The 27,805-nt window shown below is 49.8% G+C and overlaps 1 protein-coding gene across 1 annotated transcript in view; it reads right to left on the bottom strand.

Annotated features, from left to right (window-relative positions):
* LOC144774080 (transient receptor potential cation channel subfamily M member 2-like) overlaps positions 1 to 27,805 on the bottom strand; it is a 358,014-nt gene that overhangs the window by 210,528 nt on the left and 119,681 nt on the right. The gene's annotated exons all lie outside the window — the stretch shown is intronic.

Here is a 27,805-nt window from a genome sequence, read left to right as displayed (position 1 = left end):
CAATAAAATTCCAAAATCAGTTTAGAAACGTTGGGAAAAATGCAAAAGACAAGAAGATTATTGAAATAGGTTAAGAGAAACCAGCAAGCAATTTTAAAGCAAAAAAACAATAGAAAAAGTTCTTGACCCCAATCAGGGCGAAACCAGTCTTGGGTTGCTTGTATTCCAATATAGGGAGGACTATGCCTGGACGTCATACTGGAATATTTCCATTGGAGCAGGCTCAAGACGGATTTGCTAATGGCTCAGTCCAAACTGAGTTGGCACTGTGTGCAAAAGAACAATGGGCCAGAATGCTACCCAGAGTGATTGCCAGTGGTTAATTGCAAGCATTACTCCCATGACCTTTTGTGAATTTGATGTATCACCCCATAAAAGAGTGCTGGTGTGCCCCACCTGCAACCACTGGCTCAAATTAAACACTTTGCCAAAGGCTCTGACCAGGTCAAACCTGGATTTGATTTTGTAGCTGCTGAGGTCACTTCGAAGGGCAGATAGTTTTATCACCTTGCCCCAGTACTAGGTTTTATCTTCGGATGTAGTTACTTTTTTGGAAGTAAAAATTCTCCTGTGGGGCAAGGCTGGAACCTGCAGCAAAGCAGGGAGAAAACAATGTGGGTATCTTTGCCATAAGGTCCCATTGAACCAATTTTCAGGGTGGCAAAAAGGTCTGATGAGGGTGAACCTGATTTACCTGCTCACCTCGTGTTAGACCTGGCATCATTGGCATGAGTCTCTCCTCCATTTTTTCTGTTTGCCTCCTCTGTTTACGATGTTTTTGCTGGTAAATGCTTTGGGCACTGTGCCACTGCTGATCAGTGCCACAGCGCAAGTGCTCCCTATGTGAAATTGCTGTATTGATTGAATTCCATGTTTGGCTTATTTGGTTTACTGTCAGTCCCTAGTAGAGTGCACCAGGAGTGCCAGGGCTTGTAAATACAAATGCTGCTAGTGGGCCTGCAGCACGTGTTGTGCCACCCACAAGAGCGGCCTAGTAAAAGTATGTCTGAAGGTCTAACATTGCTAGACCACGTGCAGTCTGGTACTGTCACGCAGACTGTGCAAGTACACCTACTTGCCAGTCCCTAAACCTTACCTTAACTTCATGTTAGTCACCCCTATGGTAGGCCCAAGGGCAGGGTGCATTGTAAGCATAAGGTAGGACAAGCCTGACAAGGTTGGCATGTCCTAATAGTGAATTACAGCCATATTCGTTTTTCACTATTGTAAGGTAACCTGCTCTCCATCAGTTAGAATAGGCTGCCAGGATTATTAATGCTATAATCCTAGCGGGCTCGGGGAGCATGGTGCAATGTCGAGTTTGGTATCCCTGAACTCAGGGTTTAATAACGCATCCGTTTGGGTGGATGGTTTTTGGACTCTGTGTTTGAAAATAGCACTTTTAGAAAGTAGCTATTTTCTTGTCTAACTGTCTACCGGTCTCTGCTGGTTCTGGTGTGCGTGTGACAGGAGCTGGGTGGCTCCAGAGGTCTGAATGAGTCAGTGTGGGGTGAGTGGGGCATTTGCATTGAGAGTAGGGGAAGAGTAGCTCCTGATAGCCTGCCCTGCCTGATACAATGCTGGCTCCGCCCCCCTGCCAGGCGACTGATGACTCTGTGCCTGCCTGGGACTTTCCTGGCCCACCTCCTGCCGGGCAACTGATGGCCCTGCCCCTGCCAGTGACAATGCTGGCTCCGCTCCTGCTGGGCGGCTGAAGACTCTGCCCTGCACAGTGAATAGGCCAGGTGCTTCGGTCTGGCAACACCCACAACAAACCCAAGATGGGGGGAAATTCCCCTGCATGGACAAAGGGATCAAAGCCAAAAAGGGGTATAAGAGAAGGACCCCTGAACCAAGAATTTAGATCACTTCTGACAAGGAAACCTGAACCAAGGACAAGAAGCCTGCTGATCCAAGGACTGCCTACCCCTTCTGCCAGAGTGCTGTTTGTTGGAGGAATCCTGCAGTTGCTTCTTTATTTTTGCCAAGGAACCAGGAGAGAGGAACTGAGTGTGTACTCTCAACCTTTGCTCAAGAAAATCTCCAAGGGCTGGAAGAAGTGCCAGTCTCCTGTTGAAGTCACAGGGCTAAAGGACTTCATCTATTTGCTAAAAGTGCTTGTTGCTGGAACCTGAAATCCAGCACCTCTGAAGAATCCAGCAATCTCGACGCCGACGGACGCCGCCGAATCCAGCTTGACATCGTGAGTAACGGCTCCAGTGTCCCGCACCTTCGACGCCGGCCGCCGGGCCCGATCGACGCCAGTAGCGACGCCAGTGAGTAGCGAGTTCGGCTCCAGCTCCAAGTGACCCTGTGTCGACGCCGCTGCTGATCGCATCAACATCGAGCCCTCTCGACGCCGTGAGCGCTGCTCACTCTTGCAACATCGACATCGACGACGCCGTATCCTGCTTCACCTCGTGAGCGCTGCTCCTGCCTGACTTTGGTCGACGCCGCTGCAGATCGCCCCGACTCCGAGGCCCGATCGACGCCGAAGACGCGACGCCGTACATCTCGACACCGCTGATCATCGAGTGCTTCACTTTTCCAAGGTACTGTGTTGTGGGGGTCTGTGCGACTCCGGGCTCGACGTAGCGCTCCTCGCGGTCGACGCCGAACCTTTGGATTAACTTTGCCTCGACGTCGTGTGACTCCCGTGTGGGTTACATTGTTGCCAAGAACTGTGTTTTAAAGAAGAAGAGTTGCTTTTGATACTAAAGACTTTGTGCTAAGAAGAAACTACGCTTGAACTATTATTTTTCCTTCCAAGAGTACTTATTAAGATTGTGGTATATTTATGTCGTTATTTGGTCTTGTGCTAAGCCTTATATAAAAATCCTTATTTTTATAATACTACTGTGTCGTGTACATTTGTAGTGTATTCACTTTATTACTGTATGTGGTCATCAATGCTTAACGCACTGCCTCTGAGATAAGCCTGTCTGCTTTGCCAAGCTACCAAGGGGGTGAGCAGGGGTTATCTAAGTGTGTGATCCCCTTGCCCTGACTAGAAAAGGTGTGTCCCTATTTGTCAGAAGTGTATACCTCTGCCAACTAGAGACAGCCGCTTCTAACATTGGTGGGTCAGCGGTGAGGATTTGAACTTTGCATTTATGACCCATGTGCAGTGATTAGTGTGCGCTACATAGTGAAAGCAGACCATAGCGCAGCCACAATCTGTTTTGGTTGGATATTTTATTTTTGTTCTCCGCTTTCCTGGAACTTGATTTTTGAAACTGCCAGTTTTGACCATGAGTGACGCCGGAGTCACTGCCCCTGTTGTTGTGGAGGAGTTTGATAGGAGTAAGATAAAGGATTACAAGTCACAGCAGCTGAAATCCTTTTGCAAGCAATTTAAAGTTCCTACAACAGGCCTCAAAGTTAAGGAAGATTATCTTAAAGCATTGCAGGCCTGGTTAGAGGCCAGAGATTCCTCTGATCCGGTGGTGGTACCGACAGGGGAAGGGGAAGAGGAGGTGCCAGTGAATGGGCCCCCCTCCCCTCCTGGCAGCAGTGTTTCCTCCAAAGGTCTTTCTCCTGAAGAAAGAGAAGAAAGGGCGAAGGAGCGAGCATACAACATGGAGATGGCAAAACTTAAGATAGATGGGCAGTTGGAAATAGAGAATGCAAGAGGCAGGAGAGAAGCTGATATGGAGATCAAAAGGTTAGAGTTTGAAAGAGAGAAGTTAGCTTTTGAGCGTGATACCAGGATGAGGGAGTTGGAGCTCAAAGCTAAAGAGTTAGAATTGAATCCCTCTGGTGGCAGCATCCCATCTGTGCCTGCAGAAAGTAGGTTTTATTTTCCCAAAGATGTGATCAAAGATTTTCAGAAGAATGAGGATATTGGTCAATGGTTTAAAGCATATGAGTTAGCATTGTTGGCCCACCGGGTCCCTGAGAAGGATTGGGGAGCGGGGTTGTGGGGTCGCTTTGTGAATGAGGGAAGAGATACCCTGTTAGACATGCCTGTTGAGGATAGGATGTCTTATGCTCATATGAAGGATGCTTTAATGTTAAGGTATGGCCTAACCCCAGAAAAGTACAGACAGGCCTTTAGAGAATGTAAGAAGTTGCCTGGTACTACGTGGGTTGAATATGTGTCATTTTTTTGCAGAGCCATGGATGGTTGGGTAAAGGGCAGCAAAGTGGAAAGTTATGATGCTCTTTATGATTTGTTTGCTTGGGAGCACTTGTCTAATAACTGTTTTCCAGAGCTGCGCCAGCACCTTATTGATAGCAAGATATCTAACCCTAGAAAACTTGCCGAAGAGGCGGACCGCTGGGTCAGTACCAGGGTCCACAAGGGTCCATTGGGAGACTCAGCCAAAGGTGGGCAGGGTCCCCAGCAGAAGAGTGGGGGGGACAAGGGTAAACAGAGGGAGTTCCAGAAAGGGCCCCAAAGTAATCCCCAAGGGAACCAAGGGAAGGGTTCCCAACCTCCCCCAGAGAAGAAATCAGAGGCCTCGACAGGTAGACCTGTTTGTAGGGGCCCAATGACATGCTTCGCTTGTAAGCAGGTGGGACACCGGTTTTATGATCCCCAGTGTCCCTTGAAGAACTCTAGTGCACCACCCAGTGCACCACCACGTGCCACCCCCCGTCAGTTGGCGAGTGTAGCCCTGGGAGGGGAGGAGATGGTTGCCCATGGTGGGGAGGGTCCCGCAGAGATGTCCCTGGTCTCTCTAGGAGACATGGAATTGGTCCCTCCACCCCCTCTGCCTAGTAACACTAAGAAATATAGGCAGTGGGTGACCATTAATGGCCATAGAGTGGAAGCTCTCAGAAACACCGGAGCGAGTGTGACAGCTGTCAAGTGTCACTTGGTGTCCAGAGAGCAGGTTGTTCCCCACGCATTCTACCCTGTGATAGCTGCTGACAACTCCCAGAGAGAGTGTGAGGTAGCTCAAGTTTCCTTTGAATGGGGGGGAGTTTCAGGTACTCTTCAAGTTGCTGTAAGGCCCGCCATGCCTGTTGATTGTCTCCTAGGCAATGATTTAGAAGACTCCCCTTGGGCTAAGGTGGAGAGGGAGACACATTTGAAAATGTTGGGTGTGCCAGAGTGGGTGTGTGCAACCACTCTGTCCATGACAGCAAGTAAGGGTGTTGATGGGGTTCTGGAGCCTGAAAGTATGGCCCAGGACCCAGCTGTGAAGAGAAGAGGCAGGGGGCGCGGGAAACCGTCCCCCGTAGTTCCCGTGGTCCAGGAGGAGGCAGGCCTTGAGGGGCATGCCCTGGAACCCACAGGTGAACAAGTTGCTGAACTGGGAGACCTGCCCAAGCTGACCCACTGGCAGCAGGATGGTGGTCCCTCCAGGGAAGAATTCTGTGCAGAACAGAAAGTGTGCCCTTCTCTTGTGGGTATGAGGCAGCAGGCCTCAGCCCAAACCTCAGGTGATCAGTCAGGGTCACATTTTGTTTACTGGGAGAACGACCTCCTGTATAGCGAGCCTAAGGCTGCTGAGCCTGGGTCAGCCCGTGTGCTGGTGGTACCCCAGCGCTTCAGAGCCTTCCTACTGGGTTTGGCTCATGACGTTCCTTTAGCTGGACATCTGGGGCAGGACAAGACCTATGACAGGCTTGTCACCCATTTTTATTGGCCTCAGATGAGAAGGGATACAGATATCCATTGCAAGACCTGTCAAACTTGCCAGGCAAGTGGGAAAAGCGGGCGGAAGCAGAAGGCTCCCCTCCAACCTTTTCCTGTGGTCAGTACCCCCTTTGACCGGGTGGGGATTGACATTGTTGGGCCCCTGGACCCCAAGACAGCCCTGGGCAACAGGTTCATCCTGGTCTTGGTGGACCATGCCACACGGTACCCGGAAGCCATCCCTCTCAGAACAGTGACAGCCCCCGTGGTGGGACGGGCACTGATGGGTGTTTTCTCCCGAATGGGGTTCCCCAGAGAGGTGGTGTCAGACCGGGGCACCAACTTCATTTCCAACTATATGAAGTCTTTGTGGAAGGAGTGTGGGGTAACCTACAAGTTCACCACTCCTTACCACCCTCAAGGTAATGGGTTGGTTGAGAGATTCAACCGTACCCTTAAAGGCATGATTATGGGTCTTGAGGAACCATTGAGGCGTAAATGGGACGTCCTCTTGCCATGCCTGTTGTTTGCTTACCGTGAGGTGCCGCAGAAGTCTCTAGGGTTCAGCCCCTTTGAGCTTTTGTATGGACACCCGGTAAGAGGACCTTTGAGTCTGGTGAAAGAAGACTGGGAGCAATCTCCCAGGAAACCTCCCCAGGATGTATACAGTTACATGCTGGCCTTTAGGAACCAGACTAGGCGCTTCAGAGATCTTGCTCAGGCAAATCTGGAGGCCAGCCAGGAGGTGATGAAGCGGTGGTACGACCGGAATGCCACTCTGGTAGAGCTTCAGCCTGGACAAGAAGTTTGGGTCATATCCCCTGTGGAACCATGTGCGCTCAAGGACAGGTGGACTGGACCATTTAAGGTTGTGGAGAAGAAGAGCGATGTCACCTACTTGGTGGACTTGAAATCTCCCAGGAACCCCTTGAGGGTCCTGCATGTCAACCGGTTAAAGCCCCACTTAGAAAGGTCCGAAGTGGGCATGCTCCTAGCTACAGATGCTGGAATGGAGGAGGAGAGTGAGCCTCTTCCTGACCTCCTGTATGCAAAAGAGCAAGATGGGTCAGTGGATGGTGTTGTCCTCTCTGACACCCTGACCCCTGAACAGCAGCAGGATTGCCGCCAACTGTTGGGGCAATTCCCTGATCTGTTTTCCTTGATTCCTGGTGTCACTCAGTGGTGTGTCCATGATGTGGACACTGGGGACAGCACTCCTGTAAAGCACAAGGCTTACAGAGTGACTGACAAGGTCAGAGCATACATCAAGGAGGAGGTCTCCAAAATGTTTGCCTTAGGGGTGGTTGAGTCCTCTAGCAGTCCTTGGGCCAGCCAGTGGTCTTGGTCCCAAAGGCTGCAGCGCCTGGTGCTTCACCGGAACTTCGGTTCTGTGTGGATTACCGAGGACTCAATTCAGTCACCAAGACTGACGCGCACCCCATCCCCAGAGCTGATGAGCTCATAGATCGGTTAGGGGCTGCCCGGTACCTTAGTACGTTTGATCTAACGTCTGGGTACTGGCAGATCGCCTTGACTGATGGGGCAAAAGAGAGGTCAGCATTCTCCACACCAGATGGGCACTACCAGTTCCGGGTTATGCCCTTTGGGATGAAGAATGCCCCTGCCACCTTCCAGAGGTTGGTCAACCAGGTCTTGGCTGGACTGGAGGATTTCAGTGCCGCCTACCTGGACGACATCGCAGTGTTCAGCGCCAGCTGGGAGGAACACTTGTGCCACCTCCAGGAAGTGTTGTTGGCCCTGCGCAGAGCAGGCCTCACAATCAAAGCCAGTAAGTGACAGATTGGGCAGGGTTCAGTGGTGTACTTGGGGCACCAAGTAGGGAGCGGCAAGGTGGCCCCCCTGCAACCCAAGATTGATACCATCCTGGCATGGGCACCGCCCAAAACCCAGACTCAGGTGAGAGCCTTCTTGGGTCTCACGGGGTATTACAGGAGGTTCGTCAAGGATTATGGTAACATTGTGCACCCCTTGACTTCGCTGACTTCCAGGAAGCAGCCACAACTTGTGATCTGGACTGACGCCTGTCAGACGGCCTTTGACACCCTGAAAACTGCAATGTGCACAGCACCCATACTCCAGGCACCCGACTTTTCTAAAGAATTTGTTGTCCAGACGGACGCTTCAGAGCATGGCGTGGGGGCTGTTCTAGCTCAGGTGAATGAAGAGGGCCGAGACTTACCTGTAGCCTTCATCAGTAGGAGGTTACTTCCCAGGGAACAGAGGTGGAGTGCGATAGAGAGAGAAGCATTTGCTGTGGTCTGGGCGCTGAAGAAGCTAAGACCCTACCTGTTTGGGACTCACTTCTGGGTTCAGACAGACCACAGGCCCCTCAGGTGGTTGATGCAGATGAGGGGTGAGAATCCAAAGCTGTTGAGGTGGTCCATTTCCCTACAGGGGATGGACTTCACGGTGGAACACCGCCCTGGCACAGATCACGCCAATGCTGATGGTCTGTCCAGATTTTTCCGCCTTAGTGATGAGGACTCCCTAGGGTAAGGGTAGTTCTCCCCACATTTCAGCTGGAGGGGACACGTGTTAGACCTGGCATCATTGGCATGAGTCTCTCCTCCATTTTGTCTGTTTGCCTCCTCTGTTTACGATGTTTTTGCTGGTAAATGCTTTGGGCACTGTGCCACTGCTGATCAGTGCCACAGTGCAAGTGCTCCCTATGTGAAATTGCTGTATTGATTGAATTCCATGTTTGGCTTATTTGGTTTACTGTCAGTCCCTAGTAGAGTGCACCAGGAGTGCCAGGGCTTGTAAATACAAATGCTGCTAGTGGGCCTGCAGCACGTGTTGTGCCACCCACAAGAGCGGCCTAGTAAAAGTATGTCTGAAGGTCTACCATTGCTAGACCACGTGCAGTCTGGTACTGTCACGCAGACTGTGCAAGTACACCTACTTGCCAGTCCCTAAACCTTCCCTTAACTTCATGTTAGTCACCCCTATGGTAGGCCCAAGGGCAGGGTGCATTGTAAGCATAAGGTAGGACAAGCCTGACAAGGTTGGCATGCCCTAATAGTGAATTACAGCCATATTCGTTTTTCACTATTGTAAGGTAACCTGCTCTCCATCAGTAGAATGGGCTGCCAGGATTATTAATGCTATAATCCTAGCGGGCTCGGGGAGCATGGTGCAATGTCGAGTTTGGTATCCCTGAACTCAGGGTTTAATAACGCATCCGTTTGGGTGGATGGTTTTTGGACTCTGTGTTTGAAAATAGCACTTTTAGAAAGTAGCTATTTTCTTGTCTAACTGTCTACCGGTCTCTGCTGGTTCTGGTGTGCGTGTGACAGGAGCTGGGTGGCTCCAGAGGTCTGAATGAGTCAGTGTGGGGTGAGTGGGGCATTTGCATTGAGAGTAGGGGAAGAGTAGCTCCTGATAGCCTGCCCTGCCTGATACAATGCTGGCTCCGCCCCCCTACCAGGCGACTGATGACTCTGTGCCTGCCTGGGACTTTCCTGGCCCACCTCCTGCCGGGCAACTGATGGCCCTGCCCCTGCCAGTGACAATGCTGGCTCCGCTCCTGCTGGGCGGCTGAAGACTCTGCCCTGCACAGTGAATAGGCCAAGTGCTTCGGCCTGGCAACACCCACAACAAACCCAAGATGGGGGGAAATTCTCCTGCATGGACAAAGGGATCAAAGCCAAAAAGGGGTATAAGAGAAGGACCCCTGAACCAAGAATTTAGATCACTTCTGACAAGGAAACCTGAACCAAGGACAAGAAGCCTGCTGATCCAAGGACTGCCTACCCCTTCTGCCAGAGTGCTGTTTGTTGGGGGAATCCTGCAGTTGCTTCTTTATTTTTGCCAAGGAACCAGGAGAGAGGAACTGAGTGTGTACTCTCAACCTTTGCTCAAGAAAATCTCCAAGGGCTGGAAGAAGTGCCAGTCTCCTGTTGAAGTCACAGGGCTAAAGGACTTCATCTATTTGCTAAAAGTGCTTGTAGCTGGAACCTGAAATCCAGCACCTCTGAAGAATCCAGCAATCTCGACGCCGACGGACGCCGCCGAATCCAGCTCGACATCATGAGTAACGGCTCCAGTGTCCCACACCTTCGACGCCGGCCGCCGGGCCCGATCGACGCCAGTAGCGATGCCAGTGAGTAGCGAGTTCGGCTCCAGCTCCAAGTGACCCTGTGTCGACGCCGCTGCTGATCGCATCAACATCGAGCCCTCTCGACGCCGTGAGCGCTGCTCACTCTTGCAACATCGACATCGACGACGCCGTATCCTGCTTCACCTCGTGAGCGCTGCTCCTGCCTGACTTCGGTCGACGCCGCTGCAGATCGCCCCGACTCCGAGGCCCGATCGACGCCGAAGACGCGACGCCGGAAATCTCGACGCCGCTGATCATCGAGTGCTTCACTTTTCCAAGGTACTGTGTTGTGGGGGTCTGTGCGACTCCGGGCTCGACGTAGCGCTCCTCGCGGTCGACGCCGAACCTTTGGATTAACTTTGCCTCGACGTCGTGTGACTCCCGTGTGGGTTACATTGTTGCCAAGAACTGTGTTTTAAAGAAGAAGAGTTGCTTTTGATACTAAAGACTTTGTGCTAAGAAGAAACTACGCTTGAACTATTATTTTTCCTTCCAAGAGTACTTATTAAGATTGTGGTATATTTTTGTCGTTATTTGGTCTTGTGCTAAGCCTTATATAAAAATCCTTATTTTTATAATACTAGTGTGTCGTGTCCATTTGTAGTGTATTCACTTTATTACTGTATGTGGTCATCAATGCTTAACGCACTGCCTCTGAGATAAGCCTGTCTGCTTTGCCAAGCTATCAAGGGGGTGAGCAGGGGTTATCTAAGTGTGTGATCCCCTTGCCCTGACTAGAAAAGGTGTGTCCCTATTTGTCAGAAGTGTATACCTCTGCCAACTAGAGACAGCCGCTTCTAACACCTAGGCAGCAACCTTCCTGGGCAAGCCTCAGTTTCTTGTCCCCATCTCACCGTTACTGAACACATGTCTAAGTTCCACTTTTCTCTAACTACTGGGAAAGTTCCTTCTGGTCCAGGCCTTCAGCCCCAACTAATAGGTGTCTATCCAGCTAGGTCGTCCTCAGGGTCCAGTCCTCTGAGGTCAACTGGTTCCTCTTGGGGTCAGGTGTCCTTCTGCTTCTTGTGTCCCTGAAGCAGGCAAACAGGAGTCCAACCACTTGATCCCTTGAGAGCAGTGCCCGTCAATGGGTGCAACCAGGAATAGGGATTCCTTGAGTCCGTAAGTGAGTCCTCTTCTTCCAGCAGGATTTAGAGAAGACTTCTTCTAGTTGGGCTTTCTTCATCAGGGGGGGGTCCTCCCGGATCCAGGAATGTTCTGAAGAAGAGGCTGATGATATGCCATATTTATCTTGTGCACTAGCTAGTGATTGAAGAAATTATACCACACAATCTTAAGTATTTTTCCACAGTTCCATCACCTTCTTTTACAGCTCTCCCTCTTTCCCTTACTGTAAAACTACCCAGGAGCCCCTGTTTTAGGATGACACAACGCATCTGCCATCAGGCAGACCTTTCTTCACCTCCTTAGTCAGTCCCCTATTTAGGGGAGATCTGCTACCATGACAGTGACAAAATTGGTTCTCTTTCCAACTGTGACTGAAGCTGGGTATCTAGGAGAGTCCTGTAAATGAACAGGAGAAGCCCTCCGTGGCACCTTCGAGTCAAAAGAGGTAGTGCTAAAGCTTCCCTTTGTTCTGCCATCTCTTCCTGTCCATTCCTAGATAGATGATTTCTGCTAAGTGATCAGCAGTTAATACCATTGACCTTTCCTAGGCACAGAGGCAAACCATAGTCCTCTGAGCCAGAGTTATTAACTCTCCCAGCCAAGAATGTGTATTCCAGCTCTGGAAGGGCTGAGTGGAAAAACTGGTTTTAGGCCGGTTGGTTTTGGCCCAGGAAACACAAAGTAAATTTCTTAAAAGCTACTTTTTCACTTAGGTTATTGAATCCTATTTTGAAAATTATTCCCATCAAGCCCTGTTTAGGCAAAGCTTGCACTGTGAGAGCACACTGGTCCTATTTTGTAGGATGCGTTATTTTCTATTTTTTATAAATCTTTTTATTGGTAAAGCAATTAAATTGGGTGGTCATTGTAGGAAGGTAGATCCCTGACTATGGTTGCCCCCAACTTTTTGCCTGGTGTTTTGCTGGTTTTCTGACTTAGTTGACCTGGGGCCCTGCTATTCAGGACCCCAGGCCTACTGCTCTCTCTGTAAAATGGATTCCATGTACCTTAGGTACATATCTAATTGGATACTGAGTCACCTTATCAGTCCCTGTACAGTGTACCTTAGGTACCCAGGGCATAGGTGTACCCAGGGCCTACCAGGGGCTGCAGCATGTATTATGCCACCCCTGGCTGGCCATCCAAATCTGACACAACTGGCTGCACGACAGCTGGGGCAAGGTGGTGTAATCACCCTTTGCTTTAAATATAGTATACCTATATCTAACCCAAAATGGACACACAGATCTCCTATCAGTCACTCCTATGGCAGGCCTTGACAATCCTGAAGGCAGAGTGCTTGGAATCGTGTGAGATAGTGCTCTGGCATGAGCTGAGCCTGTCTGCGGCTTTCGGGATCCATCCCTTAGCCGTTTCCATGATATCGCATACCATATACTCTTAAGTGCATTATAATCCTCGCGGTTATATGCCAACTCTGGTATCGCTTTATCAAAACATGTCGAGTAAGGTGTCATACGAATTGGAATACTAACCCCTCGCCAATTCTGGCGACGGGGTTAGCATTCCACCCTTCTAGAGGGACACGACATGTATGTAACCTGTAACCCCGGTTAAAGTCAGACAGAGCCTTAGCTCCACAAAATGGATGCTGCCACCGAGACACAAGTCTGCCCTCCTGCTGCTGGGAGTCCTCCCAGCCCAGGAGGCAAGGACAAAGGGTTTCCTGCCAGGGGCGGTGCCAGCACCGTCCCAGACAGGATTTTGTGTATTCTAGGTAGGCAGGGCTTTAGAGGAAGGTGACTGCAAGTGGCACCCCGGTGCTCACTGTGCATAGGCCAGCTGAAACCAGTTCCAGGGGCACTCCAGCCCCTGACCTGGGGGAAGCCCGCCAAAGGAGAGGGGTGTAACCACCCCCCTCCTAGTCCCACCCATAGGGCAGGACTTAGTCGCGTGCCAGCCCCTTTTTGCAGGATAAAGGTAGGAACTGGCCCCCTTCCAAATCAGATCATCTTTGAATCCTGAAACTACTTTCCACGAAAGGGACTCAAGACTTCTTCCCAAGATTCTCCCTTGTGACTAAGGAGTAGTCACCCTGCAGCAGCAGGCACCAACCAAGCATCGCGGTTTGTTGCCAGTCTCTCCATCGGATCAAGACTGCTCCCGCACGACGAGAACCGGCTTCCCTGGCACCTCTGACCTCAACCTACATCATCAGCCCAGCTGTGATCCGTGGGTGCGACGAGACCTCGAGGGACCGGCCATCTTCAGAACTGCACGACGCTTGTCCAGCACGACTCCCGAGTGACCCTCGACTGAGTGCTTTGGGGTAAGAGAAGCCCCGACCCTGAGCAGCTCCAGCACCGAAGTTCAGCCCCCCTGCATCCACGAGATCTGCGTGGGGCCCTTCAGCTCTTTGCTGCCAACCGCGTTGTCCAGGTCACTTGCCCGTTGGCTAGTGGCCCTCTCACGATGCTCCACGATGACAACTACTGCTGGTCTGGTTGCTCCAGACTAGCCCTTGCTCCCCTCCAACAGAGGAGCACCCTGGACCATCCTGGTCCACTCAAGCCGCCATTTTAGGTCCACCGCGTGGGCCTTGCATTTGCCAAGACTTGTTGCCCAATCCTGGGTCCAGCGACGTCAACAGCAAGAACCTTCGTGGGACAGCTCGCACCTTCATCCTGGTCGCCGACAACGCCTCCTGGTCCGAGAGACTGCAGAGCCCAGCAGTGCCCACTCACCTGACTGCGGTGACTTCGCCTGGTGCCATCCTGGTGCCCACTTAATCACTGGCTAGTGATTCAGAACTTGGTCCCCTCTGCTTTCAGGTCTTCTTCTTCCCTGATCCAGGCTTGGATCTCTTCGAACTTTTCTTCACTGGCCGCCTGCCAGCAACTTCTTCTTCAGGCTCCTGGTCCGTCAACGAGGGTTTCCGACGCAACTTGAACCCTATACAGCCGCAGCCCCTGGGCTAGGTAAACTGAGTACTCCGGTGCTCCAGCATAGTCCAACACTCTAAGTGTTCGGATCCACTCCCGTTTTCGTCCCAGCTAGTCGGGTTCGCCCGAGAACAGTGACTTTGTAAATTCTAGCTTCCATAGACTTTGTCCCGCATCCCGCGTGAGAGTGCACACTCTGCACCCGAGTTCCCTAGGCCTCCTGCTGGTAATCTAAAGGTTCAGTAGTCCAGTCCTAGCGATCCCAAAGCCTCTGAGAATAGTTACTTACCTGCTAGTAATTCGCATTCCACTTTCATAGTATATGGTTTTTCGTGCCCCTCGGGCATTTGTGTAAATTGTGCAACTTGAAGTATTTTCTTAAGAGTTTTGTTATGTGCTTAGCTCCCTGACTCATAAAGAGTTCAGGGTAGTCTTGTTATAAATAAATAACTGTTTATTTTCATAACAACTTGTGTGGTGTCCTTTCACTTGGTGTTCAAGGGGTAATGTGATGGTAAAACAGCTGGCTTAACACGCCCTCTAGAGTCTTAGCCTTAGACTGCTCGTATCCATGCTACTAGGATAGCTGGTCTATATGGTTGACTTACAACCAATCATCAATAAGGGTTGTTTGGACTGATACAAAGTGCTCACTAGAATAGTGAACATTATATATCAGGCCAACTTCTCACAGTCATCACATACAGGAATCACAGATTACACAAAGAGATCATATATATATACACATTACAAGCATATCATGGCTGGAAGAGAGTGTCATACTATCATTGCAGAAGTCTTTACATTGTGATTAGGTCGTCAATGGGTACACTAAGGGGGCTTCACACAAGTGACCGCGATAATCATTCCAGTTGGACCATATGCCTACTCACTTCCGGGGGCAGCCCCGGGCTACATAAACCGTCTTTTCTTGGAGCATTCACCAGTCCATATCCCTCTTCCAGGAGCTGAGCTTTGGAGGTGCCACCGCTCCCCACAACCGTGCTATGTTCCTTTTAGCGATTGACAATCCTAGTGTTACCCATGTTTTACCTTTGGATGAGAGATCTGTGGGCTCCCAAATGTTCAGAAGGAAACTCTTAGCCTCTGGGCACAGCTCCACCCCCCATACCTCCTGCATACAGTTGTGTACCCGCCTCCAGTAAGTTTGCAGCACGGGGCATTCCCATATCATGTGAAAAAAGAATCCCCTCTCCCCACATCTCCTCCTACAGAGCCCATCTTCACTGCGACCCATCAACATCAGCCTGGTGCCAGAAATATATACTCGATGCAGTATTTCCAACTGAATCAATCTCAGTTTAGCTGAAATTGCTATTTCTTTGGGGGATGCAAGTGCCCCTCTCCACTCTCCATCGTCAATTTCAAGTCCATCCGCATCCCACTTCCCCCTAAGTGTCAGCAGGGGGTCCGGGGTGTGGTTCATCAGCTTTTTGTATGTGAGGGAAATGGCCCTTTCTGGGAGGTGGCCATCCAACAGCCTGTCCTCGAGGGGGCAGGATTCCGGGAGCTGTGTCCCCGGTGGGATGTTCGCCTGGAGGGAATGCCTAACCTGCAGATATCGAAAGTGCTCCGTGTGCGCCAATTCGTAAGTGTGCTGGAGCAAAGCGAAGGGAACCACTCTATCAGGGCCCCACATGTCTTTTATGTGGGATATCCCTATCAGGTCCCAGTTGTAAAAAACTTTGTTGCGGCTCAGTGTACCCAATCTTTCAGAAGCCCATAGCGGGGTGGCCAGTGTAAGTTTGTCAGCCCATCCCAGTTTTCGGCTGACAATATGCCAGAGTTGGACTGAGTGTTTCGTTAGTCCTGTGAGAGGGTGTATGTTGGGCCTAGAATACAGTGCAGCCTCGAAATTGCCGCCCGGGAAGAGCCATCTGTCCATCTCATAGCTGGGGTCGTTTCCATTACAATAGGTGCCCTGGTTTATGGCGGAAAGATGCGCCGCCCAGTAGTATTTCCGGATGTCTGGGAGGGCTATCCCTCCGTCATACCACCCTAGCGTAAGTTTCTACAATTATATTCGGGGCCTTCCATTCCACAGAAGGTCCCGTTGGGTGGCCTCGATGGCGGCAAAATATTTATGTGGGTAATTTTGGAGGGCGTAGAGAAACCGTGGCAGCGCCATCATTTTAAATAGTGCAGCGTGACCTAGTAGGGACAGCGGAAGTGCCTTCCAGGTAACGGTGTCTCTCTTTAGCCGTCTCAGAGGTGGCAGGAGATTCTTTTCATATCTGACAGCCTTCTCCTTTGATATAAAAATTCCCAAGTACGTGTACCCTTCTGTGACTACCTTGATTGGGCAGTTGCGCAGGATTATTGGGGGGGTTCCATGAAGGACATAAAGGAGTGACTTCCCCCAGTTAATACTGTACCCTGAGTTCTTCCCAAAGTTGGTCAAAATGTCCAAGGCCACGATAAGGGACTAACATGGATTTGTGAGGTACAAGAGGATGTCATCCGCGTACAGCAAAATCCTGTCTTCGCACCTGTCAGCCCATCGAAGCCCCCTTAGAGAGAGATCCTATTGTATCCAGGCAGCCAGTGGTTCTAGGGAGAGGGCAAAAAGTAACGGTGAAAGAGGACACCCCTGTCGCGTCCCTCTGCCCAGAGTAAAAACCCTCAGAGATTTTAATGTTTACTACCACCTGGGCGAGAGGCTCGGTGTAGAGGAGGCGCACCCAGCCAAAGTTTGGACCAAAACCCAGTTTTTGAAGAACCGCCATCATATATGGCCTTTCAAGCGTGTCGAACGCTATTGCGGCGTCTAATGAGACCACCACAGCATCTTCCTGAATCGTATGGCAACACCCTAATACTCCGTGGAGACGGCGCAGATTAAGCGCCGTGTTGCGGTGGGGCATAAATCCCGACTGGTCCGGGTGTACTAGCTTGCTGAGTACCGGCTTGAGTCTATTAGCAAGCACTTTCGCCAGGATTTTAGGCTCGGCGTTTAAAAAGGATATTGGTCTGTAGGAGGTACTTAATTCTTTCGGTTTCCTCTCCTTTGGAATGGTCACAATTGTGGCTATGCGTTGGTCTCTCGGCATTGGACCTCGCTCCCTACTCTCTTCGAACATGTGTTTTAGGTGCTGGCCTAGGCAGTCGGGCTTCAGCTTGTGGAGCTCAATAGGAAGAACGTTAGGCCAGAGGGCCTTTCCAGGCCGGAGGTCATGGATGGCCCTAGTGAGTTCCACCATATTTAGTGACACCTCCAACTGCTCTCGTTCATCCTCTGAGAGGGTGGGTAGTTTGATATCGGTCAGTGGCTCAATTGAGTCCTCTTCTGAGCGATCGGATCCCCTGCTATACACTTTTTGAAAATGCCCTGCGAACTCCCTGACAATCTCACGGGGCTCGGTAAGAAGGGTCCCCGAGTCAGTTCTGAGCTCAGCCACCACCCTCTGTGCCTGTTTCTTTTTGTCAAGCCAGGCTATTAACTTGCCCACTTTGTCCCCTTGGTCATACAGCCGGCCCTCCCTATCTCTTGCAAAGTGGCCTAGAGGGTCTATATCAGTGTGATCAATGACAAGTGGGAAGTTGAGGAGTTGCAGGATCCCCACCCCACGTGACCCTGAAGTAAATCCGGCGTGAATCGCCAGTGTGTACCCATATCTGTTTAGAGCGTGGCAAGAGTTCCCTATGAGATGGGTTTCCTGCCGGAGGACTACATCCGGGAGGTGTCGTTGGATAAATTGAAGTACTATACTCCTTTTAAGCTTGTCCCCTAACCCATTGACGTTCCAGCTAATCACCTTGAGGCTTTTATCCCACCTCAAAGCCGTCAGTGTGTATCATTGTATCGTTCTCTCTGTGTCGTCTAATATTGCTGACCAGCGCATGTGAACAATCCCTGTATGACCATTCCAAAACCTCCCCCCTCCCCCCAATCGGAGCCCTATGTGACCACCCCAGTCCCCCCACCTCCCCCCAGAAAAGTGATAACCAACAACTCCAAACAAGAACCCCCCCTCCGACCCCCCCTCCCTGCTACCCTGTCGCATAGGTTTCTAACGACCCATATCCCCAAACTAGCAGAGCGCCTTTTGCCCCACACACCCAAGGAGAGAGAACCCCCCTACAAGAACTACTTAAAGTGGGGGAAGCTGAGCCGGCCCCTGCTCCTGCCGCAAAGCGCTCTTCCCCACAGGTCGGAAAAATGTCAAGCATCTGCACACATATTTGGGTGAACTTCTCCCGCTGTTCCCACCACCCTCCCCCCTCCAGCCAAGTGATCACCATACGACTTCATGCATGGCCTGTCTGCCCATCCCGGAGAGGGGAAACAAAGGCAGTGAAGTCGTTCTAACCCATGATCCTGCCCACCTCGGGCCAGAGAACTTGTCTTCCCTGTAAATAATTCCCTCCTAGGGATTTTGCTGACCAGCCGCTATAAAAGTATGTATACATTACATTCCAGTACGACTGGGCCATATGTGCCGTATCACAGTCCGTTGGAGTTCACTGGCGGTTCTGGGGTTCTTCCATTATAGGACTAGCAGATCTTGATCGCCACGAGCGCTGACTCAGTTTGTCCGATTCTGATCTTCCATCCACGGAGCCCGGTGACTTTTCCTGAGTATCCCTCCATCTGGTTCCAGCTGTAGATGCGGATGCCCGTACCGCTCCTCTGTCCAGCCAGTCCTGTACCTCCGCTGGCGTCATAAAGAAGAGAGCCTTGTCACCGGCTATGAACTTGAGCTTGGCCGGAAAGAACATCATATACTTGATCCCCTTGTCCCGGAGCGCTGCCTTCACCCCATCAAAGGAGCGTCTGTCCCGTAGCACTTTGAGTGTAAATTCTGGGAAGAAACGGATGACAGTGGTTCTCGTATGACAGGTCTCCCATTTGTCTGGCGGTTTGCAGGATTGCGTCTCATTCTCTATAGTTGAGAATTCTCGCAATGATTGTCCGTGGTGGTGCTCCCGGCTTGGGCTTGTGGATCGGCGCGCGGTGCACCCGTTCGATGGTGAACATGTTGGAGAGGCGTTTGGGCTTTAGGTGGTTAAGGATTAAGTCCTCCAGGAAAAGGTCCATACTAGGCCCCTTCAAACCCTCCGGAACGCCCACCACGCGGATGTTGTTGAGGCGGGCCCTTCCTTCTTGGTCCTCCAGCGTAAGGCTACCTGACGATGTTGGTGTACCAGCTCGCTGACTCTTTGCTCGAGCTGCTTGGAGGACACCTGGAGTTCCCAAATATCTGTCTCATTGGCCCTGGCCTTGTCCAAGGTCTTGTGAAGGTCAGTACGGATGAGATTCATCTCAATGGACATCTTGTCGATTTTGGACTCAAAGGTGGTCCCCAATGTTTGGATTGCTGTCATGATGGAAGTTAGGGAGGGCTCCTCGGGTGCTGAAGTTCCTCCCAATGCTCCCCCGGTCTGGGAGGCCACCATCGGGACCGCGTACTTGTCGAGCTTGTTCGATTGTGGCACTGTCGTGTTTTTTGGGCTTCATTGTGCCGTTCCCATGCCCGGGTGCCGCTCTCCCGGGCGTCAATGGGTTGGCGGCTTATCTGGCCCACTTGGTATTGCTCAGTAGCCGGCCACTGGGGTGCCTCAACGCCTTGGGTACCTCCACGCCGCCGCTTCAGACCTCCAATTCCCACCTCCGTGGGTTATCTGACTGTTCCTCACCCGCGTGCAAGGAGCTTCCCTCCACCGCAACTGGCGTTGAGTATTCGCCCGCTGGGTCACTTGCACTCTGCCAATTCCGTTTCCCTCAGACTCGATGATTGTGCGTACCCAGCACAGTACACTTCGGTCACTTCAGCGTTAGAACGGATGCTGGTAACCAGGCCACCCAGAGTCCTCCTTTCACACCCTGCGGGCGCCACCGCCTGCCAATCTATAGTGTCCCCAGCACCGTCCATGGTGGTGATGGCCCAGTAGTACGTGGGGCATGCAGTGGGCTGTGCAGCAGTGTTTTCAGGGCGCTGCCCCATCGAGCATGGGCCCCGTCAAGCCTCGCCGCCCTGAGCGCTCCAGGTCTCATCGCTGTAAGGCTGATGAAGGCCCAGGAATGCGGCCTGGTCTCCCCTCTGCTGGGCAGGCACCTCCTCGAATGGCACTGCCGCCACGTCTACGGCCGGAGGGGAAGCATTCTCTCTGTCGGCTGCCCCACCACGCTGTCACCTTCGAGTCAGGGGAGGTCAGTCTTCGGGCCAGGCCCAGGGCTCCAGCGGCGTCCTCCGCCCTCACCGGGAGACTCCCGGACCCCTACACTCTCTCGGAGCTCTGAACTAAGTGGCCATTGTCGCTAGCGCCTGGCCACGCCCCCCCCAGGATGCACTATTTTTTATATTTTTGTCAGATATGCGGGTGGTGGAAATACACACTACAAACCAGTGGTCGAAGTGGGAAAAAAAAGTAGGGGAACTGTGGGTGGAGAATCAGGGGGCGGGAATAACCGAAGATTGAATCAGTGGGCGGAGTCAGGGGTGTGGCTAGAAATAGCAAAGCATACCAATTTTTAGTACGTTTAGCATTTCACTGACCAGTTACAGCTCATAACGTTATTTAATTCAAACAATGGATAAACAGGTTTATTTGAGGTTTAATTCAGGAAAAAGCAAACACTCATAGGGAATACAGGTTTATGTAAAGTTTGTGAAATATAAGCAGGAACAACATGTTACCTTAATGCGTTGTTCAGAAATCCATGATTATTTTTTGTCTCAAACATTGAAGTCATGAATACAGGGCTCCTCCTGTACACATGTGTTAAGCAGGGCTCAGAAGAGAAAGGGACTCTTCAGGAGAATCTAGACTCAGGGAAACCCACAAAGGCTCCTTTATATTCGTGTCAGCCAGCTAGCTGCTCAATCATAATATAGCAAAAAGAACAACTGGTGGACAGAATGCAGAATAATATCATACATTCACCCCAGTACAGAGTTCTGGGCCTAAATCACCACTCCTGCCCCTACACTTCTCCTGCCCCATCACTTCTCCTGCCCCGTCACTTCTCCTGCCCCGTCACCTCTCCTTTCCTGTCACCTCTCCTGTCCCGTCACTGCTCCTGACACGTCAACTCTCCTGCCCCGTCGCTTCTCCTATCCGTTACTTGTCCTGCCCGTCACTCTTTCTACCTGTCACTTCTCCTGCCCAGCGGTCACCTCTCTTGCCCTAGTACCTCTCCTGCCCCGTCACCTCTCCTGCCCCGTCACCTCTCCTGCCTGTCACTTCTCCGGCCCAGTCACTTCTTCAGCCTGGTCACTACTCCTCTCCTGCCCTGTCACGTCACCTGCCTGTCATGTCACCTGCCCGTCACTTCTTCTGCCCGGTCACTTCTCCTGTCCCGTCACTTCTCCTGTCCCATCACTTCTCCTGTCCCGTCACTTCACCTGTCCCGTCACTTCTCCTGCCACCGTTCACTGCTCCTGCCCCGTTCACTGCTCCTGCCCCGTTCACTGCTCCTGCCCTGTTCACTGCTCCTGCCCCGTTCACCGCTCCTGTCCTTTCACCGCTCCTGTCCTTTCACCGCTCCCACCCGGTTACTGCTCTAGCTCATGCCCCGTCACCTCTCCTGCCCCGTCACCTCTCCTGCCCGTCACCTTCCCTGCCCCGTCATCTCTCCTGCCCCGTCATCTCTCCTGCCCCGTCATCTCTCCTGCCCCGTCGCCTCTTCTGCCCCATCACTTCTCCTGCCCCATCACTTCTCCTGCCCGTCACTTCTCCTGCCCAGTTACCTCTCCTGTCCAGTCACCTCTCCTTTCCTGTTACCTCTCCTGCCCCATCACTGCTCCTGGCCTCTGACTTTTCCTGCCTCATCACATTTCCCACCCCGTCACTTTTCCTGCCCCGTCATGGCTCCTGTTCGTTCACTGCTCCTGCCCGTTCACTGCTCATGTCCGGTCAGCACTCCTGCCTGATCACCGCTCCAGCCCCATAACTTCTTCTGTCCCATTACTTCTCCTGTCCCATCACTTCTCCTGCCCCGTTCACTGCTCTTATCCGTTCACTGCCCCTATCCGTACACTGCTCCTGCCGGTTACCGCTCCTGCCCATGCCTAATCACCACCCCTGCCCCATCACTTCTCCTGCCCCATCACTTCTCCTGCACCGTCACTTCTCCTGCCCCGTCACCTCTCCTTTCCTGTCACCTCTCCTGTCCCGTCACTGCTCCTGACACGTCAACTCTCCTGCCCCGTAGCTTCTCCTATCCGTTACTTGTCCTGCCCGTCACTCCTTCTACCTGTCACTTCTCCTGCCCGGCGGTCACCTCTCTTGCCCTAGTACCTCTCCTTTCCTGTCACCTCTTCTGTCCGGTCACTGCTCCCACTGCTCCTGCTCAGGTCAATCCGTGTACAACATTGACAAATTACACAAGGTGTCAAGTTCCCCACAGTACTCTGTCTGGGGAAAGCTCCTCTGTAAGGACCAGGCCCGGAATGGCCATAGCGGGCACCGGTAGTTTCCCCGGTAGACTGCTAGGGTGGGGACCGGTTTTGGGCCCCTGGGAGACTGATTTTGTTACTGGGGGTCAGCAATATCGGCCCCCTGTAACAAAATCGGCCAAAACCGAAATGGAACTGGAACTATTATCTGTGACCTAATACTGGTACTTTGTGAATTTCGCCGAAAAGAAATGAAAAATGTATGTATGAAACTGTTTTAATGTAAAGTGCTCTTATACCTATTATGTTAAGTTTGCACTATATAAAACTATCAAAATAAATGCATAGTAAATAAATAAACAAATATGACACAGGGATAGGGTTGACGGTAATATCAAAAGAGAGGTAATCCTACTGATTTGCAAATGACTGATGATGAGAAAATCAAGAAATGTCTCTCAACTCCCGACAATAAGGACCGCTGAACACAAGTGGCAATGGGTGGTAGCAAGAAGTCTGTAGTAAAGTACAGGAAGGTACAAAGCATTACGACATTAGTGCTTTTTGTTATAGGTCTGGGTGAAACTGGTCTCTGAAATACGACCACTAATTCTTATTTGTGAGTTCACTTGGTCGAAGGCAGATTTATTGCCCAAAACAGAAAGCACATATGCTCAAACTGCTGGGCTGCACTCCCCCTCACCCCAGGGGAGGCCCGCTGAGCAGTTTGCCAGGGCCGGTTTCTGTAACCAGTCCGGCCTTGGTAATCACCAACTCCGATATCACTCACTTGATATGCTAAAGGCAGAGGGCTGGCGCATTGTCATTCCAAAGGGAATAATCTGCCTCAATCGGATGACAATGGGCCTGCCCTCGGTCTGTGCGAGCTCAGGGAGGGGCTGCTGCAGCCTCTGGAATTCACAGAGAAGTGCGAGCAGCCCCTGGAATCGGAATAAAAACAGTTATCATTTTTTAAGTTGGACTATTCTTGCCGTCCCGGGATGCTTTTTATGAAAGTAAGAAGTAAGGGAATGGACTGAAAATGTTTTTAGAAGTAGGGGCACGCCGTGCCCTTCCGTTCCCGCCCACTTTTACCACTGCTACAAACCACTTATGACTTTTAACTTCCAAGCCACAGGAACATATTTTTAGAGCCATATATTTGTAGTTAAATTGACAAATTGGGTGAAAACTGTTTTACCGATACCTTTTTAGAGCCACAGCACCTGCTCTATGGCACAGAATAGCAGTGTCACTGTGCACAGAGTCATAATACCACTTAACACCAGCAGAGATAGCTTCCGAAACAAGGAGAAAATCTGGGGCGACCATGGAGAATATAGAGATTTCAAAAAGAGTCTTTTTGGCTAGTTATGAGTGAAGCTAGTTCAATGCATGCAATTCTAGACCCGGGTCAGACTTCAGATGCACTTACAAATTTGGATTTCCATTTTCTATTCTTTAAACCCTGTGTAAATATGCACAACTGAGCTGTAAGGGAGAGCTCTCTGGCATAGAACCAGTCGGCACTGCCCTAGCAGCGTTGCTTTGCTGTGTGGCAGAGAACCAGCCCTTCTTTGGGAGACCCTGGGAGTTAAGCACTGTACATAGCCATGAGGGATCCTGAGACATGTAGGAAGCACTGTACACCTGAACAGGTTTACACAGGATTATGAAATGGTCATTGCATTGAAAATATAATTATCTAGAGTAATGCCGTTATAAAGGACTACATCATTTTTCATAGCTTCGGGATTTGGCGTCCAGTTATAGATCAAGGATCAATCGATGTGAGGACAGGGCAGGCTATATAGGACAGAGGGTATGCACAGGGGAGAGTGTTTGCAGCTCACAGGAGTCATCAATTCCCAGAAAATGAATGCTTTAAACTCCTCCCTGAATTTGAAGAAGGAAAGAAAATGCGGGGCAAGTCACTCCAGAACTTAACTGAGATCTTAGCCGTCTTGTGCAGAAAAAAGGTTTGAGCACTGAGAAGCATACATCATCACAGGAGCATGAAACTTCACATCCAAATGTATGGGAGGATGGGAAGGGATACGTGGCTGGGGCGAAGAACAGACTTGGCTTTTCTTCTTACTTTTATGAGACCAGAAGAAGTCTTGCAGATGTTTGCACAGGGATCGGAAGTATAAATTATATGATGCTCATCACAGCGCTATTGTTCCCTGACACATCTTGCCATGTTAAAACTCCAGAAATGTATCTGGGGAAAAACACATGGACAAAGAAGCAGGATTTGGTGGATTCCATCAGTACTCTATAATCCATGGATTCCATCAGTACTCTATACACCATTGATTCCATCAGTAATCTATATTCTATGAATTCCATCAGTACTCTATAATCCAAGAATTCCATCAGTATTCTATAATCATTAGATTCCATCAGTACACTATAGTCCATGGATTCCATCAGTACCATGGATTCCATCAGTACTCTATAATCCATGGATTCCATCAGTACTCTATAACCCATGGATTTTACCAGTACTCAATAATCCATGAATTCCATCAGTACTCTATAATCCATGGCTTCCACTAGCACTCTATAATCCATGGATTCCATCAGTACTCCATAATCCATAGATTCCACCAGTACTCTATAATCCATAGATTCCACCAGTGCTCTATAATCCATGGATTCCATCAGTACTCTATAACCCATGGATTCCACCAGTATCCTATAATCCATGAATTCCATCAGTACTCTGTAATCCATGGATTCCATCAGTACTCTGTAATCCATGGATTCCATCAGTACTCTATAATCCATAGATTTCATCAGTACTCTATAATCCATGAATTCCATCAGTACTCTATAATCCATAGATTCCATCAGTACTCTATAATCCATGGATTCCATCAGTACTCTATAATCCATGGATTCCATCAGTACTCTATAAACCACAGCTTCCACCAGTGCTCTATAATTCATGGATTCCATCAGTACTCTATAAACCACGGCTTCCGTCAGTACTCTATAATTCATGGATTTCTTCAGTACGCTATAATCCATGGATGCCATCAGTACTCTATAAACCACGGCTTCCACCAGTACTCTATAATTCATGGATTCCATCAGTACGCTATAATCCATGGATTCCATCAGTACTCTATAATCCATGGATTTCATCAGTATCTGGTCTGATCGAGTGAATACATGCATAAAGTACCAACATAAGCCACTTTGTGACTTTGTTTGACTTATACTGAACACCAGCTAAGCCACCCTAGTGGGATGGGACACAGAGTACAAAATGCCTGAAGTGTGTGTTTCCTGTTGCCAGTCTGACTGGTATTTTCTCTGACTGTCCCTCACTTTCTAGCTACCCGTAGACAGATACCTGGAAACGTATTCCTGTACCGGCGAATCACCATTATGACTGGCAAAAACAACACTCGTATGAGTGTATGAGTACGGGTATTAGTACTGCAGGAGCCCTCTTTTACATACTCTTACATGCCTCTGTGAATTGGTATGAAAAAGTCAAAATTCCTATTAGTGCAAGTGCAAGGAGGGCACAGTCCTTTGTATTTATACGGTTTATATATGAATATTCCCATTTTTCAATTTAGCTGTTTTAGGATAAATTCACAAAGTCACGTAAGAGACGCACTCTACTAGGCTTTGTGATTTGGCCCCCCTGGGTTTAATACCTGCCATCGCTAGGATTAACAGGGTGAAATGACCACCTTTTGGAGAGTCAGACTGAAGAGTATTTGTAGTCAAACCTGACAGTATGTAAGACACATTCCACTCGGTTTGGGGCCAAGATCAAATAATTTGCAGCATTTTAAGTCCTAAATAAAGTTTTTGCTGATGTCCAGCTCTACCTAGCTTCACCCAGGCATTGGTTTTGCTTGACCTCTCAGCAGCTTTTGACACAGTGGGCCATACTATATTGGTTGACCGTGTCCATATGGCAGGATTGCAAGGTATTGCTGGGGAGTGGGTGACTTTATTTCTTAAAGATCGAGTCCAGTCGGTCCACCTTCCACCGTTTAGCTCTGACAAGGTTCAACTCAACTGCGGAGAGCCTCAGGGTTCCTCCCTATTTCCTCACTGATTTAATCTCTGCATCTGCCCATTGATCCACTGTCTCAGGGAGCAAAAGGTGAAGGTATACAACTCCGCTGATGATATGCAGCTGATATTCACCATTGACAACACCAGGGGATCTTTGTATGTTTCCAAAATACCATGATCTTTATTAGAGATGGGATGAATGGCCACCAACTGAAGTTGAATTCATACAAAACTGAAATTGTGGTCAGGAGGAACAAATGACATCAATGGAATCCTTCATTGTGGCCCTTGGAGATGGGACCCTCCCCCACGCCCAAATAACTGTGAAAAGTCTTGGAATCCTTATTGATGAAGACCTATCCATGAAACATCAGATGGGGGCAGTGCCCTCAGCGTGCTCTTTCCAACTCAGGAAGATAATGAAAACCAGAAGATACTTCACTGTGGAATTTATGATCCATACGCTGAAGGCGTTAGCGACATCTAGGCTTGCCAATGCTAATGCACTCTATCTGGGACTCCGCTCTGGCCTCAACCATAGGTTGCAACATCCAAAACCAGGCAGCCCAGTTGGATTTCTGTCCACCAAGACACAGTCACACTAAACCTCTGATGAAAAAGTTACACTGGCTCCCTGTGGCTCAGAGAATTATCTTTAAAACAGCATGAATTCTTTTAAAATCTGTTCACAGCAAAAGGACTGTTTTCGTATCGTCCAGAAACCAACATTACACCCCAAATCCTCATCTCAGATCTGCCCATAAGAATTTACTCCCAGTCCCAAGAAGTAAACAAAGAGGCTTGGAGGGGTCCATTTCTCTGCATTGGCACCTTACACTTGGAATACTCCTCCCCCAGACATTAGATCATCCCCAATTACATGGGCTTCAGAAAGCTTTTGATAACCTGGCTTTTCAGACAAGAGAATGAGTTATTAATTCTGACTTACAGCTGTTGCCTTTATTACCTTAGAGCCAAGAGATTTAATGGTTTATAATTTCCATATAACATAATATAACCCAATTTAATAAAATGAGCAAATATTTTTTAGAACCGTTAAGTTCTGGCTGTTAAATGTACCATATTTCTCTTTAATGGTTCATTATTCTACAGTTTGTTTCTTACAGTAAGGCAGTGTGGTATATACGACGCCATTGATCTATCAAGGTGCACAATTATTTTGTTTGTTTATGTTTGAATTACAAAAAGCAAATCGAAAAATAGAAATGGCCCTCGATGCCTTTCCTGTCACAATCCAAATATTCATGTTGGCAGCTGGTCAAAGCAATGAATAGGGCCTCTGAGCTGGTCAAGATGTTGCTAGTTTGAAGTTGCTTGGATAAGCCAAAAATACAATTTTCCACTCTCGCAGAAGTAAAGTACTCTCCACTAATCAGAAGAAGGGACTGCCAGGGACCACAAAGAGAAGTCAAACCTTTGTAATAGTTCTTTCTGCAAGACTTTACTTCCATCACAAAGGACAAAGGGTATCATTCAAGACTCCTGTGCTTCAGACAAAGTGATTTAGATGTCACAGACATGAATGAGGTGTGTACAAGTCAACAGATATTGCTGCAGGAACCCTCTGATTAAAGTTAGCAATGGGTGCCTGTCTGCAGAGGTGGCCCACACTCCTCCAAAGGGCACTGAGGTAAGGAAT

This window comes from Lissotriton helveticus, chromosome 8 (genome assembly GCF_964261635.1).
Source record: "Lissotriton helveticus chromosome 8, aLisHel1.1, whole genome shotgun sequence".
Lineage (NCBI taxonomy): Eukaryota > Metazoa > Chordata > Amphibia > Caudata > Salamandridae > Lissotriton > Lissotriton helveticus.
The sequence above is the reverse complement of the archived record's forward strand: the minus strand, read 5'-3'. Positions and strand labels throughout refer to the sequence as shown.